The 14,920-nt window shown below is 40.0% G+C and overlaps 1 protein-coding gene across 1 annotated transcript in view; it reads right to left on the bottom strand.

The window, feature by feature from the left end:
• Positions 1–14,039, bottom strand: part of rph3al (rabphilin 3A like (without C2 domains)) — a 65,083-nt gene extending 51,044 nt beyond the window's left edge. Inside the window, exons 1-3 of the mRNA XM_062958950.1 lie at positions 13,925–14,039; positions 9,703–9,822; positions 6,181–6,501 (exon numbers count right to left, since the gene is read on the bottom strand). The gene's annotated coding sequence lies outside the window, so the exon portion shown is untranslated. The remainder of the gene's footprint in view (positions 1–6,180; positions 6,502–9,702; positions 9,823–13,924) is intronic.
• Positions 14,040–14,920: the final 881 nt, after the last annotated feature.

The raw sequence follows: 14,920 nt of genomic DNA on the forward strand, positions 1-14,920 counted from the left end.
TTGTCCCCTTATAAGCCACTTTGAGTCTCCTCAGTGAGATGGAGATGGTATACAAAAATAAAGTTGTTGTTGTTGTTGTTGTTGTTATAATATGACACAGCAAACAAGATAGATATGCTGGATTTCGTATCACAAAATCACAAGTCAAACACTTCCCAAGTGTCTAGGACTGTGTGATGTATTTTCGGATGATGCGTGCAGATCCCAGTAGGGTGGCCTTTTGCAGTTGGCAGATTGTGATTTTGTCAATGTCTACTGGGACCACCTGCACTGGTTTCTGCCAGAGTCTTTGCAGTTCAATCTTGAGGTCCTGATAGCGGCTGAGTTTTTCCTGTTGCTTTTCATCAATGCGACTGTCACCTGGGATGGCGACATCAATGGTCCAAACCTTTTTCTTTTCCACAACTGTGATGTCTGGTGTGTTGTGTTCCAGAACTTTGTCAGTCTGGATTTGGAAGTCCCATAGTATCTTTGTATGCTCATTTTCCAATACTTTTGCAGGTTTGTGATCCCACCAGTTCTTTGCTGCTGGGAGGTGGTACTTGAGGCATAAGTTCCAATGAATCATTTGGGCCACATAATTGTGCCTCTGTTTGTAGTCTATCTGTGCGATTTTCTTACAGCAGCTGAGGATATGATTCATGGTTTCGTCAGTTTCCTTGCACAGTCTGCATTTTGGGTCATCAGCTGATTTTTCGATCTTGGCCTGAATTGCGTTTGTTCTGATGGCTTGTTCCTGGGCTGCAAGGATCAGGCCTTCCGTCTCCTTCTTCAGGGTCCCATTCGTGAGCCAGAGCCAGGTCTTCTCCTTATCAGCTTTTCCTTCAATTTTGTCAAGGAACTTTCCATGCAATGTTTTGTTGTGCCAGCTGTCAGCTCTAGTTCGTAGTGAGGCTTTCTTGTACTGGTTTTTTGTCTGCTGTGCTTTAAGGAGTTTATTATTATTATTATTATTATTATTATTACTATATTCCTCAAAGTGGAATCAGCCCTCAGACCCACCACAGTTGACCACCCCTTGTACAAAGCTTCACAACTGATTCTGAACATAGTTTTCCAATTATTCCTTGAACTCCCAATGGCCACCCTTTCCTGAATTTCAGTCTCCAAATATAACTATCAAACATGTTTGGCTTCGGATCAGAAACCAAGGGTTAATCCCCTGCTAGTCCTCAAGTGAGGTGCAGAGCAAATGCGGCCAAGGTTACATCACTGTGTTTTCCTAACCTGCTGAACTTGGCACATTGTTGGCACAGCTACTTTCCAAAGCTTGGCATCTTCCCATCGAGCCGTTCACATGATGCAAATGTTTGCAAGGGGAAAATAAACTTCTCACTGGTGGCTTGGCTATACCTTTGCAATTTGTTCCCACTTCCCAGACAGAAAAGACTGAGCCGAAGAGGTTGGATCACATCAGGGGCAAGGGCCCAAGTCATGAGCTTCCATGGGAAGAAGAAGAAGAACATTTTATTGATTAGCTCTTAGGCCATATCAAAGTACCAAGCCAAACAACCAGGCTCGAAAAGACCTGCTTACATTCTATACAAATATTAAATAAAACATTTGTAACCATACAATAAATAAATATAATAAAACTGGGTGTGTACATCATATGTCATTGTCACCCCTACAGTTTACCCCTATCAGCCCCACATATGTGGATCTCAATCGTATTGTTTTACTCAAGTACAGAGCCGTTTTATATGTTATTTTTGGATCTTGACCGCACATAAAGTACGTTGTTCTGATGTGCGATTCCCAATGCATTGTCCGTTTGATATCTGGACCAAGAAACAAATCTCTCACCTTCTGATACAATTTACAGTCAAATAATATATGTGCTAAATCCTCAATTTCAGGTGCTCCACAGATACAGAATCGTTCGTTATAAGGGATGTTGTTGAATCTCCCATATCTAACCATTGTATCAAGCTGATCGAATCTAGCTCGAGTAAATACCTCCCTAAAGTGTTTTGGCATTTCGATTTTTAAATAGTTGGCAATTTGGAAGGTACATTTATATTGGCTCAGCCATTTTAGGTTGGCAACCCCACTGAGAGTAGCTATATCTTTCTGTGCTTCTATGTCCAAAATTCTTTGTCTGGCACTCTTTTTTACTTGATCATTTAAGGTGCAGGAGACAGGAAGGCCACAACTTCTTATATAATTTGTCAATTGCATAATCCATGAGATCTGTAGTTGGGATTTTATCTGTTTTAATAAGCACAATTTTAGGAGTCTATCGGGCTCCATTACATTGATTTTACACCAGTAGTTATACGCCCTGAATTTAGATTGTGCATGGATTGTGTAAATTTCCAGTTCCGCTCTCACTGCAGCTGCTGAGGTTCTTTTATCCACACCCAGAATGCTTCTCAAGCTTCCATGGCTGGAAAGAAGCAGCAGAGTCACCCAACTTGATATAAATATCATCATTTCCCAGAAACTCTATTATTTGATTAAACAAGCTGCGTATGGAGATGGGTTCGGAAGAGACAAAGTGCCCTAACATCTATTCAGTGTCACAGATGATGTAAGTAAACTGCTGTGAATTCAACGGTTAAATTCTTACCAATTTGGACGTGTTCCCAAACCATCATAAAAAGCACAGCTCGATCTTAGCCACTTCTATTCAGAAATAACCTCCCAATCCACCTTTTTCAGCCTCACAAAGCTTGGCTCAACCGAACCACGCCTTCCCAGATGTCAAATTCACACACATTCCTATTTCCTAGGCCAAATTTGAGACAGCCTCCTGTGTTGCTCGCATCTTTGGGGAGGAAAAAGACCACGGGGGTCTGTCATACTTTAAATTAATATTTCACAGCATGACACTGTCCCAGCTTGAGAACCATAGCTTTTATTCAATTAAGCCTCACAGCTTTAATTTTTCACCTCACCGGAAATGCTCCCATTTGGCAGTGGAGAGTTCTGTTAATGGGAAACAAGAAGAACCTATTAAGACACACTTCATTTTTGACAGCAGGTGGTAGGCAATATCTTTCTTTTAGTGTGTTGTCGAAGGCTTTCATGGCTGGAATCACTGGGTTGCTGTGAGTTTTCTGGGCTGTTTGGCCATGTTCCAGAAGCAATCTCTCCTGACATGTCACCTACATCTATGGCAGGCATCCTCAGAGGTTGTGTGGTCTGTTGGAAACTAGGCAAGTGAGGTTTATATACAGTAGGGTCTCACTTATCCAAGACTCACTTATCCAAGGTTCTGGATTGTCCAAGGCATTTTTGTAGTCAATGTTTTCAATATATCATGATATTTTGGTGCTAATTTTGTAAATACCATAATTACAACATAATATTACTGCGTATTGAACTGCTTTTTCTGTCAAATTGGTTGTCTAAAATGATGTTTTGGTGCTGAATTTGTAAAATCATAACTTAATTTGATGTTTAATAGGCTTTTCCTTAATCCCTCCTTATTATCCAAGATATTTGCTTATCCAAGGTTCTGCCGGCCCGTTTAGCTTGGATAAGTGAGACTCTACTGTATCTATGGAAACACTTGCCTCAAACAGACAGGAGTTCTTTCTCCCACCCTGGACATTATTCCATAGACATATAAACCCGACTTGCCTAGTTCCTAACAGACCCCACAGCCTCTGAGGATGCCATAGATGTGGGTGAAACGTCAGGAGAGAATGCTTCTGGAGCATGGCCATACAGCCCGAATATTCACAGTAACCCAGTGATTCTGGCCATGAAAGCCTTCGACAACAACTTATATATTGGGGTATGGACTCTTCATAAAGACAGAAGTGCATCCTGCAATTTATGAAGATGGACAATACGTTAACTTTACAGAGAAATGTGTGGCTAGCTTAACTGGAACCAATACAGTAGAGTCTCATTTATCCAACATAAACGGGCCTGCAGAATGTTGGATAAGTGAATATGTTGGATTTTTTATTTATTTATTTTTTCGTGTCAGGAGCAACTTGAGAAACTGCAAGTCGCTTCTGGAGTGAGAGAATTGGCAGTCTGCAAGGACGTTGCCCAGGGGACGCCCGGATGTTTTTGATGTTTTCACCATCCTTGTGGGAGGCTTCTCTCATGTCCCCGCATGGAGCTGGAGCTGATAGAGGGAGCTCATCCGCGCTCTCCCCAGGTTGGATTCGAACCTGGCAGCCTTCAGGTCAGCAACCCAACCTTCAAGTCACAAGGCTTTAATCCACTACACCACCGGGGGCTCCACCTCTGAGGACACCTGCCATAGATGTTGACTAAACATCAGGAGAGAATGCTTCTGCAACATGGTCATACAGCCTGAAAACTCACAGCAACCCAGTGATTCTGGCCATGAAAGCCTTTGACAACAACTTGTATATTGGGGTATGGACTTTTCATAAAGACAGAAGTGCATCCTGCAATTCATGAAGAAGGACAATACGTTAACTTTACAGAGAAATGTGTGGCTAGCTTAACTGGAACCAATAATTTCATTTCCATACAACCAATACTTTCATTTCCATACAACCAATACTTTCATTTCCATACAACCAATACTTTCATTTCCATACAACCAATACTTTCATTTCCATACAAGACAAATGTGTTAAATCAGTAGCTACTTCCTGATCAACCCTACATTTCCTGAACTTCGACCATCCCTTACTGCTATTTTGAACACCTGCCAATACTACCTTGGACAACACTTGGCTCGACTCTTGTACTGTCTTCCTTGGGGCCAGGTGAAAAAGAATCCAGAGCCAATGGGATCCGAACCACGTTTTACTGCTCCCCCCCCCCCCCCCCCCCCCCCGTGCTGGCCTTTGGATACGCAGGCCAAGCTTTATACGACAAAGAAACCCTAGCAACCTGGACAAACAGCCCCTGGGTTGCTATGACAAGGTAGCAGCAAGTGACAGGAAGCGAAGATAAAGCCTAGGCCAAGGTATTCCCGCGCTCTGCATCCTCAGAAACATAGGAAGGGTGTGGGATCAAAGACCTCGGCTGCGAACAAAAGAGGCAGCTAACAATCTGTATTGCAAAGTTGGAGGTGCAAGAAACCATCTCATCCAGAGACAAAGTTTTACACAGCAGTTTCCTGTTATGCTTGTATGACACAGTCACAAACTGCAGCCGACACACTGATGTGTTGTGAAAGCCTGGTGTAGAGGGTTCCAAGTTCAGAGTCATCTCAAAGCCAGAGTGTTCTGGGCCATAACGAATTTATGGGGACAAACAACAGGACAGTAGAGTCTCACTTATCCAAGCTACCGTATATACTCGAGTATAAGCCGACCTGAATATAAGCAGAGGCACCTAATTTTACCACAAAAAAACAGGGAAAACGTTGGCTCAAGTATAAGCCGAGAGTGGTAAATTTCAGAAATAAAAATAGATATCAATAAAATTACATGAATTGAGGCATCAGTAGGTTAAATGTTTTTGAATATTTACATCAAGCTCCAATTTAAGATAAGACTGTCCAACTCTGATTAAATCATTATTCTCATCTTCTTCAATGTAAATGTGCTTATGTATCATTTTAATAATAATAGATTAAAATAATATATGTAATAATAATAATAATAATAATAATAATAAATAAGAAGAACTGAGTGAAATAATAAATGTATTAATAATAATAAAATAGAGTAAAATAAATGTAATAGTAGCAACAATAATAGAGAAAAATAATAAATGTAATAATACCAATAATAATAGAGGAAAATAATAAATGTATCAGGCCTTTGTTGTGGGATGCCATTCCATGCAAGGAAGCCCAAGGATAAGAGCGGCATATCTCCCTCAGATAACAAATGCCCACTCCCCCAAAGTAGATGGCAGAGGAGTTCATTCAGGACTCCAAAGGAAAAAGCAAACTACAGGCATGGAGCAGGTTTTACATAGTTTTAAAGGAGAGAACAAACTGCAGGCATTGAGCAGCTTGAGCAACGAGCAACAGGTTTATGGAACAGAGTTCAGAAACAACTTCAAAAGTCGGCACAGGCATGGCTTCCTCATTCATATGTGTGTGTGTGTGTTTTTTTTATGTCTCGGGAGTTTGGGAGTGCCGTAAAAGAAAAACTTTCAACAAAAACTAGAAAGAGAGATTGTTATGGAAGTTTAGAAAAATTCAAAGGCTTTGCACATGTTAAAGTTTGGAAGAAGAAAAGGGACTTTGCAAAAAGCTACAGGTTGCAGAGGCAGGCTCAGACTCACCTGGGTTTTCAGAGAGGCAACAGGAGCAGTCACAGACGAGAGCACCGAGGAGAGAGACCTCTTGTCCAACCAAGGCACAGCTGCACAACAGTGTGCTACAGACAACTGGCATTACTCAGACAGTAAGTAAAGAAGGTGCCAGCAACCAGCCCGCCGTAGGAGTGCGTGGGAGCCAAAGCGTGGCCTGGATTCTGGGGGTGGATGCATGGCAGCTGACCTCAGAGAGACGGAAGCCACAGCGAGGAAGGGAAGATCAATCTTTCCAGCTGCCTCCAGCTCTCAAAGGATGTGGGTGGCTGTAGCTGGTGAAGAGGTCGTGGGCTGCAGGAAGAGATTTAACAATGCAAGGAATCAGAAGAATGGTCTGTGTTTCACTCAGAAAGATATTTTGCCTGATCCCAGTAAGATCAGGCAATATCAAATGGCTGCTTGCATTTTCTTTCTCATTAATAACTTTTCCCATCTTAACCGTACTCTGATATGGCTTGGCCACACGAGACTCCAGTTTGTACAATGACGGACGGTGTGCAGTCCGCATGTAAAACAGATCCCATTTCGCTACCTGGAAGAAATTTGCGGCCCTACTTATGAATTTAGGTAAAGGTTTCCCCTGATGTTAAGTCTAGTCGTGTCTGACTCTGGGGGTTGGTGCTCATCTCAATTTCTAAGCCAAAGAGCCGGCATTGTCCATAGACACCTCCAAGGTCATGTGGCCAGCATGACTGCATGGAGCGCTGTTACCTTCCCGCCGGAGCGGTACCTATTGATCTACTCACATTTGCATGTTTTCAAACTGCTAGGTTGGCAGAAGCTGGAGCTAACAGCGGGCGCTCCCCAGATTCGAATCTGTGAACTTTCAGTCCACAAGTTCAGCAGCTGAGCGCTTTAACACACTGCGCCAATAGGGGCTCCCTACCCTTTATGGGTACATTACTCATTATATCCCATGAGGGTGGATTTAATAGAGCAGTGCTTCTCAAGCTTCCTAATGCTGTGACCCCTTAATACAGTTTCTCATGTTGTGGTGACCCCCCAGCCATAAAATTATTTTTGTTGCTACTTCATAACTGTAATTTTGCTCCTATTGTGAACTGCGATGTAAATATCTGATATGCAGGATATGTTTTCATTCACTAGGCCAAATTTGGCCACATGACCTTGGAGGTGTCTATGGACAACGACAGCTCTTCGGTTTAGAAATGGAGATGAGCACCAACCCCCAGAGTGTGAGTAAATCATTAGGTACTGCTCTGACGGGACAGTAATGGCGCTCCATGCAGTCATGCCTATGGCCACATGGCCTTGGAGATGTCTACGGACAACGCCAGCTATCCAGTTTAGAAATGGAGATAAGCAGCAATCCCCAGAGTGTGAGTAGATCAATAGGTACTGCTCCGGTGGGACAGTAATGGCACTCCATGCAGTCATGCCTATGGCCACATGGCCTTGGAGGTGCCTATGGACAACGCCGGCTCTTCAGCTTAGAAATGGAGATGAGCACCAATGCCCAGAGTGTTAGTAGATCAATAGGTACTGCTCTAGCGGGAAGGTAATGGCACTCCATGCAGTCATAATAAATAATAACTAATAAACTTTATTTTTATATCCCGCCCCATCTCCCCGAAGGGACTCGGGGCGACTCACAACAGGGACAAGCCTGAAACAACGATACAACATATTTGACAAAAACTTAAAACATTTCAACGATACACAAAATAAAATAATGGACAATACATTAAAATCCAAGCAGATAAAATCAGAGTAATTAAAAGCAAACCAGCGGGGACAGGTTTCATAAAGTCATACCTATGGCCACATGGCCTTGGAGGTGTCTATGGACAATGCTGGCTCTCTGGTTTAGAAATGGAGATGAGCATCAACTCCCAGAGCAGTGATGGCCAACCTATGACACGCGTGTCAGCACTGACACGCCTAGCACTTTTTGCTGACATGCTGCCGCATGCAGATTGATTGGATGACTAATGTCTTTTGTGGCCAAATTTGGTGTGATTTAGTCCAGTGGTTTTGTTGTTTACTCCATGGGAATTATGCACATTACACACACACACACATATATAAAATCATTCTATTATTATTGTAGTATATTATTATATTATTACTATTATATTATAATTATATTATTCATTATTCATGACTACATTGAAACTACAATAGAGAGAAATCTGCGTGGAAATTGCAAGAGGTACCCTGTTTCCCCGAAAATAAGACATCCCCAAAAAATAAGACCTAGCAGAGGTTTTGCTGAATTGCTAAATATAAGGCCTCCCCCGAAAGTAAGACCTAGCAAAGTTTTTGTTTGGAAGCATGCCTGCCAAACAGAACACCAGAGCATGTAGGATTGGTAAATGTACATACGAGTTGTACATGGAAATAATGGTAATAATAAGAAATTCTTGACAGGAGTCACAGTTTGTCTGGTTTGGTTATGTTGGGTTGTGATGAAAACTACTGTACAGTATATAATAAATGTTCATTTTTTTGTTCAACAATAAATGTGAATTCTTCTTCATGGAAAAATAAGACATCCCCTGAAAATAAGACCTAGCACATCTTTGGGAGCAAAAAATAATATAAGACACTGTCTTATTTTCGGGGAAACACGGTACCATAGATTGTTGTACATAGAAATAATGGTAGTAAATAGTTTTTGATTTATTAAATACACTTCTATATTACAATTATATATTTTTGTTATTTAAACTATATATATTGTGAAATTATGGATTTTTTCTCGAAGTGACACACCACTCAAGTCATGCTAGGTTTTGGTGAATTTTGACACACCAAGTGCAAAAGGTTGCCCATCATTGCCCCAGAGTGTGAGTAGATCAATAAGTACTGCTCCGGTGGGACAGTAGGGGCCTTTACCTTTACCTTTACTTACCCATAAAGGGGGGAATGAAATAAAGAGGTGTCATTGGCCTCCTCGCCCTGATTTTGAGCATTCAGGATTCAAACACCTATCTTTCATTCCATAACTATCAAGGTGGAATAAATCAGGCAGGCGCTAGCCAGGCTAATGCACTTTTCTTGAGACAGTGGATTAAATTTCCACTCCATTGCTGGCTTGCTACCCACCTCTTAATATTTCATTTTCGACCGATGGTCTCTTTCAAATCCCCTCTCAATTCCAGGAGGGAAAACAGAGGTAATGTTATCAGGAAACAAGAGCAGACAGGATAACGGCTCCCTTCTGTTACAGGTGCCGGGCCTGTTGCCTTCAGCCAAGCCTAAGCCGGAAACTTGCCAGTCACCATGGCAACCCAGGTCTCCAAAGCACCCCCCCCCCAATCCAGAACCTCAGGTAGAGAGAGTTATGGCCAGGCAGGCTTTGGGAGGCAAGATACAGCCTCCCCCTGCCCAGACAAAGCCATTAGGGTAATCAGCAGATAAAAAGCACTCTCATCCCTTTGGCTTGTTCTTTTTGTTTTTGTTTTTTGCACAGATGGCTTTTAATCCAAAGAAATCAGAATGAGGTTGTTGTTGTTTTTTTCCCCCTACCTCTCATCACAATGATGCATCTCAGCTATGCTTCCGTCTTCCTCCGAACCTTTGCAAAATGGGGCACACTGAGGACTACAATGTTGAAAGATCCTTGCAAAAGTCTGCCAGATCCCGACTCTGTACATAAAAAAAAGATAACAGGAAGGAGCTTGAAATCATTGCCGTCACCCTCTCTCAGGCCTCACATTTCCTATGGAGTTTCAAGAATACAATGGAATGCAAAAATTATTGTTCTCACTCTTTCGTTGTTATTTAATTGTTATATACACCAATGAAATATATATTAAAAAAAAGAATACAATGGAATGTGAATGTGTGAGAGAAATATTTACATGGCCCTGAGCTCCTTGGAGGCCAGAGTGACATTATTATTATTATTTGTCATGTCACAATCTTTGCCTATCTTTTTTATAAGTTATTGGGAAATGCAATTATTTGTTAGTATTGCACATTTGTAACCACTGGTTATTCTCGGGCAACGTCTTTGTAGACGGTTGATTCTCTCACACCAGAAGCGACTTGCAATCATGCAACCAAAGGAGCTGTCTTCATAGACCTGCAAGCAGCTTGGTAAGTAAGTACAGTAGAGTCTCACTTATCCAACATAAATGGGCCGGCAGAACGTTGGATAAGTGAATATGTTGGATAATAAGGAGAGATTAAGGAGAAGCCTATTAAACATCAAATTAGGTTATGATTTTACAAATTAAGCACCAAAACATCATGTTAGACTACAAATTTGACAGAAAAAGTAGTTCAATACTCAGTAATGCTATGTAGTAATTACTGTATTTATGAATTTAGCACCAAAATATCACAATGTTTTGAAAACATTGACTACAAAAATGTGTTGGATAATCCAGAACGTTGGATAAGTGAGACTCTACTGTAACTTTATTTTCCTACCCCGCCACCATCTCCCCACAGGGACTTGGGGTGTCTAACATGGGACAACAGTCCAAAAACAGTAAACAAGTACAAAAATCAAAACATATTACAATGAATAAAACACAGTAAAATCACATTATGCAAACAATACATTACATTAGGCATAAAAGCCCATTAAAACAAAAAGTAGGTAAAAGTAAAATAAAATACAATGAACCACCAGGATGGTGGAGGGGGATAGTATGGAGTGGCCAAATTGAACTAAAATGCCATAGTAAAGTTATAAAGTGCTTCGGGATGGAGGACAAAGTGCAACTATTTCTTGCTTAGGGTTTTCCCCTGACATTAAATCCAATCGTGGCCAACTCTGGGGGTTGCATCTCCATTTCTAAGCCGAAGAGCTGGAGTTGTCCATAGACACCTCCAAGATCATGTGGGTGGCATGACTGCATGGAGTGCTGTTACTTCCCCGCCAAAGCGGTACCCATTGATCTACTCACATTTTTTCAAACTGCTAAGTTGGCAGAAGCTGGGTCTAACAGCGGGTGCCCACTCCACTCCCCGGATTCAAATCTGCGACCTTTCAGTCAGCAAATTCAACAACTCAATAGTTTAATCTGCTGCATCACCGAGGACTCCAGGTTAAACAATATAAGCATTATATATTACCATATTGTACTATTAGTAATATTACATGTAATATATAATATACGATTATAATAGTGTATTAATATTATATTGTATTACATTATAATATTATTATCAATATTATACGTACTGTATATACTCAAGTATAAGCCTAGTTTTTCAGCCCTTTTTTTAAGACTGAAAAAGCCCCCCTCGGCTTATACTCAAGTGAGGGCCCTGGTTGGCTTATATTTGGGTCAGCTTATACTCGAGAATATATGGTACATTTATTATTTTTCTCTATTATTATTGGTATTATTACATTTATTATTTTTCTCTATTATTATTGGTATTATTACATTTATTATTTTTCTCTATTATTATTAGTATTAGTACATTTAGTATTTTTCTCTATTATTGTTGCTACTATTACATTTATTTTACTCTATTTTTAATTATTATTAATACATTTATTATTTCACTCTGATCTTATTATTATTACATTTATTATTTTACTCTATTTATTATTACTTGTATTATTTTCCTGTATTTATTATTATTATTACATGTATTATTCCTCTGTTATTATTAAAAGGATTATTATTATTATTACATGTATTATTACTCTTTTATTATTAAAAAGATACATAAGCACATTTACATTGAAGAAGATGAGAATAATGATTTGATCCGAGTTGGACAGTCTTATCTTAAATTTGAGCTTTATGTAAACATTCAAAAACATTTAACCTACTGATGCCTCAATTAATGTAATTTTATTGGTATCTATTTTTATTTCTGAAATTTACCACTCTTGGCTTATACTGGAGTCAATGTTTTCCCAGTTTTTTGTGGTAAAATTAGGTGCCTCGGCTTATATTTGAGTCGGCTTATACTCGAGTATACATGATATATACAATATATTATAATGGAGGCCCAAGTGACATTATTATTATTTGTCATGCCACAATCCTTGCGTAACTTTGTTATAAGTTATTGGAAAATGCAATTATTTGTTAGTGTTGCACATTTGTAACCAGTAATTGGTTACTGTCTGTTACAACATACCCATCAACATTTCACAAATGACACATATGTTGCTGAGCAAAATTAGAGTGCCATCAAGAGGGCAGAAGTTCTGATAAGAACAGACAAGCCGGGAGAGACTGCTCTTGCCTGAGCTCACTCTCCTCTTTCACTGAATACAAACAACTTTTATAATGTTTTCAACTCACTTTGCAACAACTATAGTAAGTTAGGGGCAAAGGGGGCAAGATGGAGAAGAGAGAAATTAGGATGTGTTGTTGAAGGCTTTCATGGCCGGGATCCACTGGGTTGCTGTGAGTTTTTCAGGCTGTATGACTTCTACAGATATGTAAGCCTCATTGCTATAAAGATGCTATAAAGTTGCTTCACATACACCTTAAATATATTGTCTTTCCAGCATGAAACAAAGCTTGTGTACACTGAACTCATAGAAAGCAAAGGCATCACTGTCTCAGACACCCACATGGACAATTTTGAAATACTTCAGATTTCTGGATAAAGGATGCTCAACCTGTATAAACTTGTGTTATGATTTGCTAGTTTATATAAATCACTGTTCCACTAGTTGTGTGTTTTTACACATCTGCCCACTTCCAGGTGGGAAGGCAGCCTCATCTTTGTGAGTGCACCTATGTTACAGCTGGGAAGCACCTTAATTTTTTTTGGAAAGTCACCCAATGTGCAACTTGAAAAGAAAATTCAAAATGTTAACACTTCATTCTACCACTTTCTCGATGTCGCAGGTGTTAGCAGATCTGTCTTGTCGAAGGCTTTCACAGCCTACTGGATAGTTGTGAATTTTCTGGGCTGTATGGCCATATTCCAGAAGCATTCTCTCCTGACGTTTTGCCGACATCTATGGCAGGCATCCTCAGAGGTTGTGAAGTCTACTGGAAACGAGGCAAGTGGGGTTTTATATATTTGTGGAATGTTCAGGGAACGTCCAACAAAGGATTCCCCCAGGCAGTAAGCAGCCAGACCCTGAAGCTGAAAGGCTATTCAATGCTAATTGAGCTGGCCAATTGCAACATTCAGACTTGCCTCAAACAGACAAGAGTTCTTTCTCCCACCCTGAACATTCCACAGATATATAACACTGAAACTAGGCAGGTAGGGTTTTATATATCTGTGGAATGCTAAGAGAAGGTCCAGCAAAGGATTACCCCAGACAGTAAGCAGCCAGACCATGAAGCTGAGAGGCTATTTAATGTTAATCAAGCTGGCCAATTACAACATTCACACTTGCCTCAAACAGAAAGTAGTTCTTTTTCCCACCCTGGACATTATTCCACAAATATATAAACCCCACTTGCCTAGTTTCCAACAGACCTCACAACCTCTGAGGATGCCTGCCACAGATATGGACAAACTCTCAGGAGAGAGTGCTTCTGGAACACGGCCATACAGCCTGAAAAACTCACAGCAAACCAGAAATTGGGATATTTTAAAGACAACTGAGAAAATGGGATGGCAGAGGCTTAACTGAGACTGTCCTTGCCAAGTTGGGTCAGTTGGGGGGTGTGAAGTTAAGAAAGATATTGACATATATAAACATACTTTTCAAGAAAATACTTAATTATCTTGAATACAAAAGAGGGCCTAGGCTCGGCAACATACTTAAAATATGGTATATTGATAAACCATTAAAAAAACATACCTTTCAATCTACTCCACAAATCTAGAAATGCAAATTGCAATCCAAAAACGCAAATAATTAATTCTTCTTCACTTCCAAACAACCCTTAATCAATGCAAACCACTTCCTATCTGCTGCTTCATACACGCCTCTCTGCCGCCCTCTAGTGTCCAAAGGCAGCCTCATCTACAAATCTGGGCGTGCCAAGTGGGGAGAGTAGCCATGCGCATGCGTGTTGCAAGCAAGATTTGGTAATTTGCAAAACTTTTGTTATTTTTTTATTATTATAGAGCAGGGGTCCCTAAACTAAGGCCCGTGGGCAGGATGCGGCCCTCCAAGGTCATTTACCTGGCTCCTGTCCTAAACTTTAGACCTTTTAAAGCAGAGGGCCGGTCCACAATCCTTCAGACTGTGCAGGGGCCAAATTATCATTTGAAAAAAAATACAAACAAATGCCTATGCACACTGCACATGTCTTATTTGTAGTGCAAAACAACAACAATAACAATGAAAGACCAATACAATATTTAAAAATGAAAATAATTTTAACCAACATAAACCTATCAGGATTTCAATAGGAAGTGTGGGCCTTCTTCTGGCCAATGAGGTAGTCAGGTTAATTAGGATTGTTGTTGTTTTCAAGTCAATCCAGACTTTGGGCAAGCCTAAGTCCAAAATTATTTATTTACTACCTTTATTTACTACATTTATATCCCACCCTTCTCACCCCGAAGGGAACTCAGAGCAGCTGTATGTACATACAATATATTATATTATTAGCATAGCAAAATATTAGCATTATATATTACTATATTGAACTATACTACTATACTGTAATATTATATGTAATATATAATATATAATTAATATTATTATATGGTATTATTATTAGTATTATATTGTATAAAATGATAATATTATTATCAATATCATATGTAAATACAATATATTATATTATTAAAACTGATATAAAAATATCATATTATAAATGAGGGCGGGGGCCAGGTAAATGACCTT

Source organism: Anolis carolinensis, unplaced genomic scaffold (assembly GCF_035594765.1).
Source record: "Anolis carolinensis isolate JA03-04 unplaced genomic scaffold, rAnoCar3.1.pri scaffold_7, whole genome shotgun sequence".
Lineage (NCBI taxonomy): Eukaryota > Metazoa > Chordata > Lepidosauria > Squamata > Dactyloidae > Anolis > Anolis carolinensis.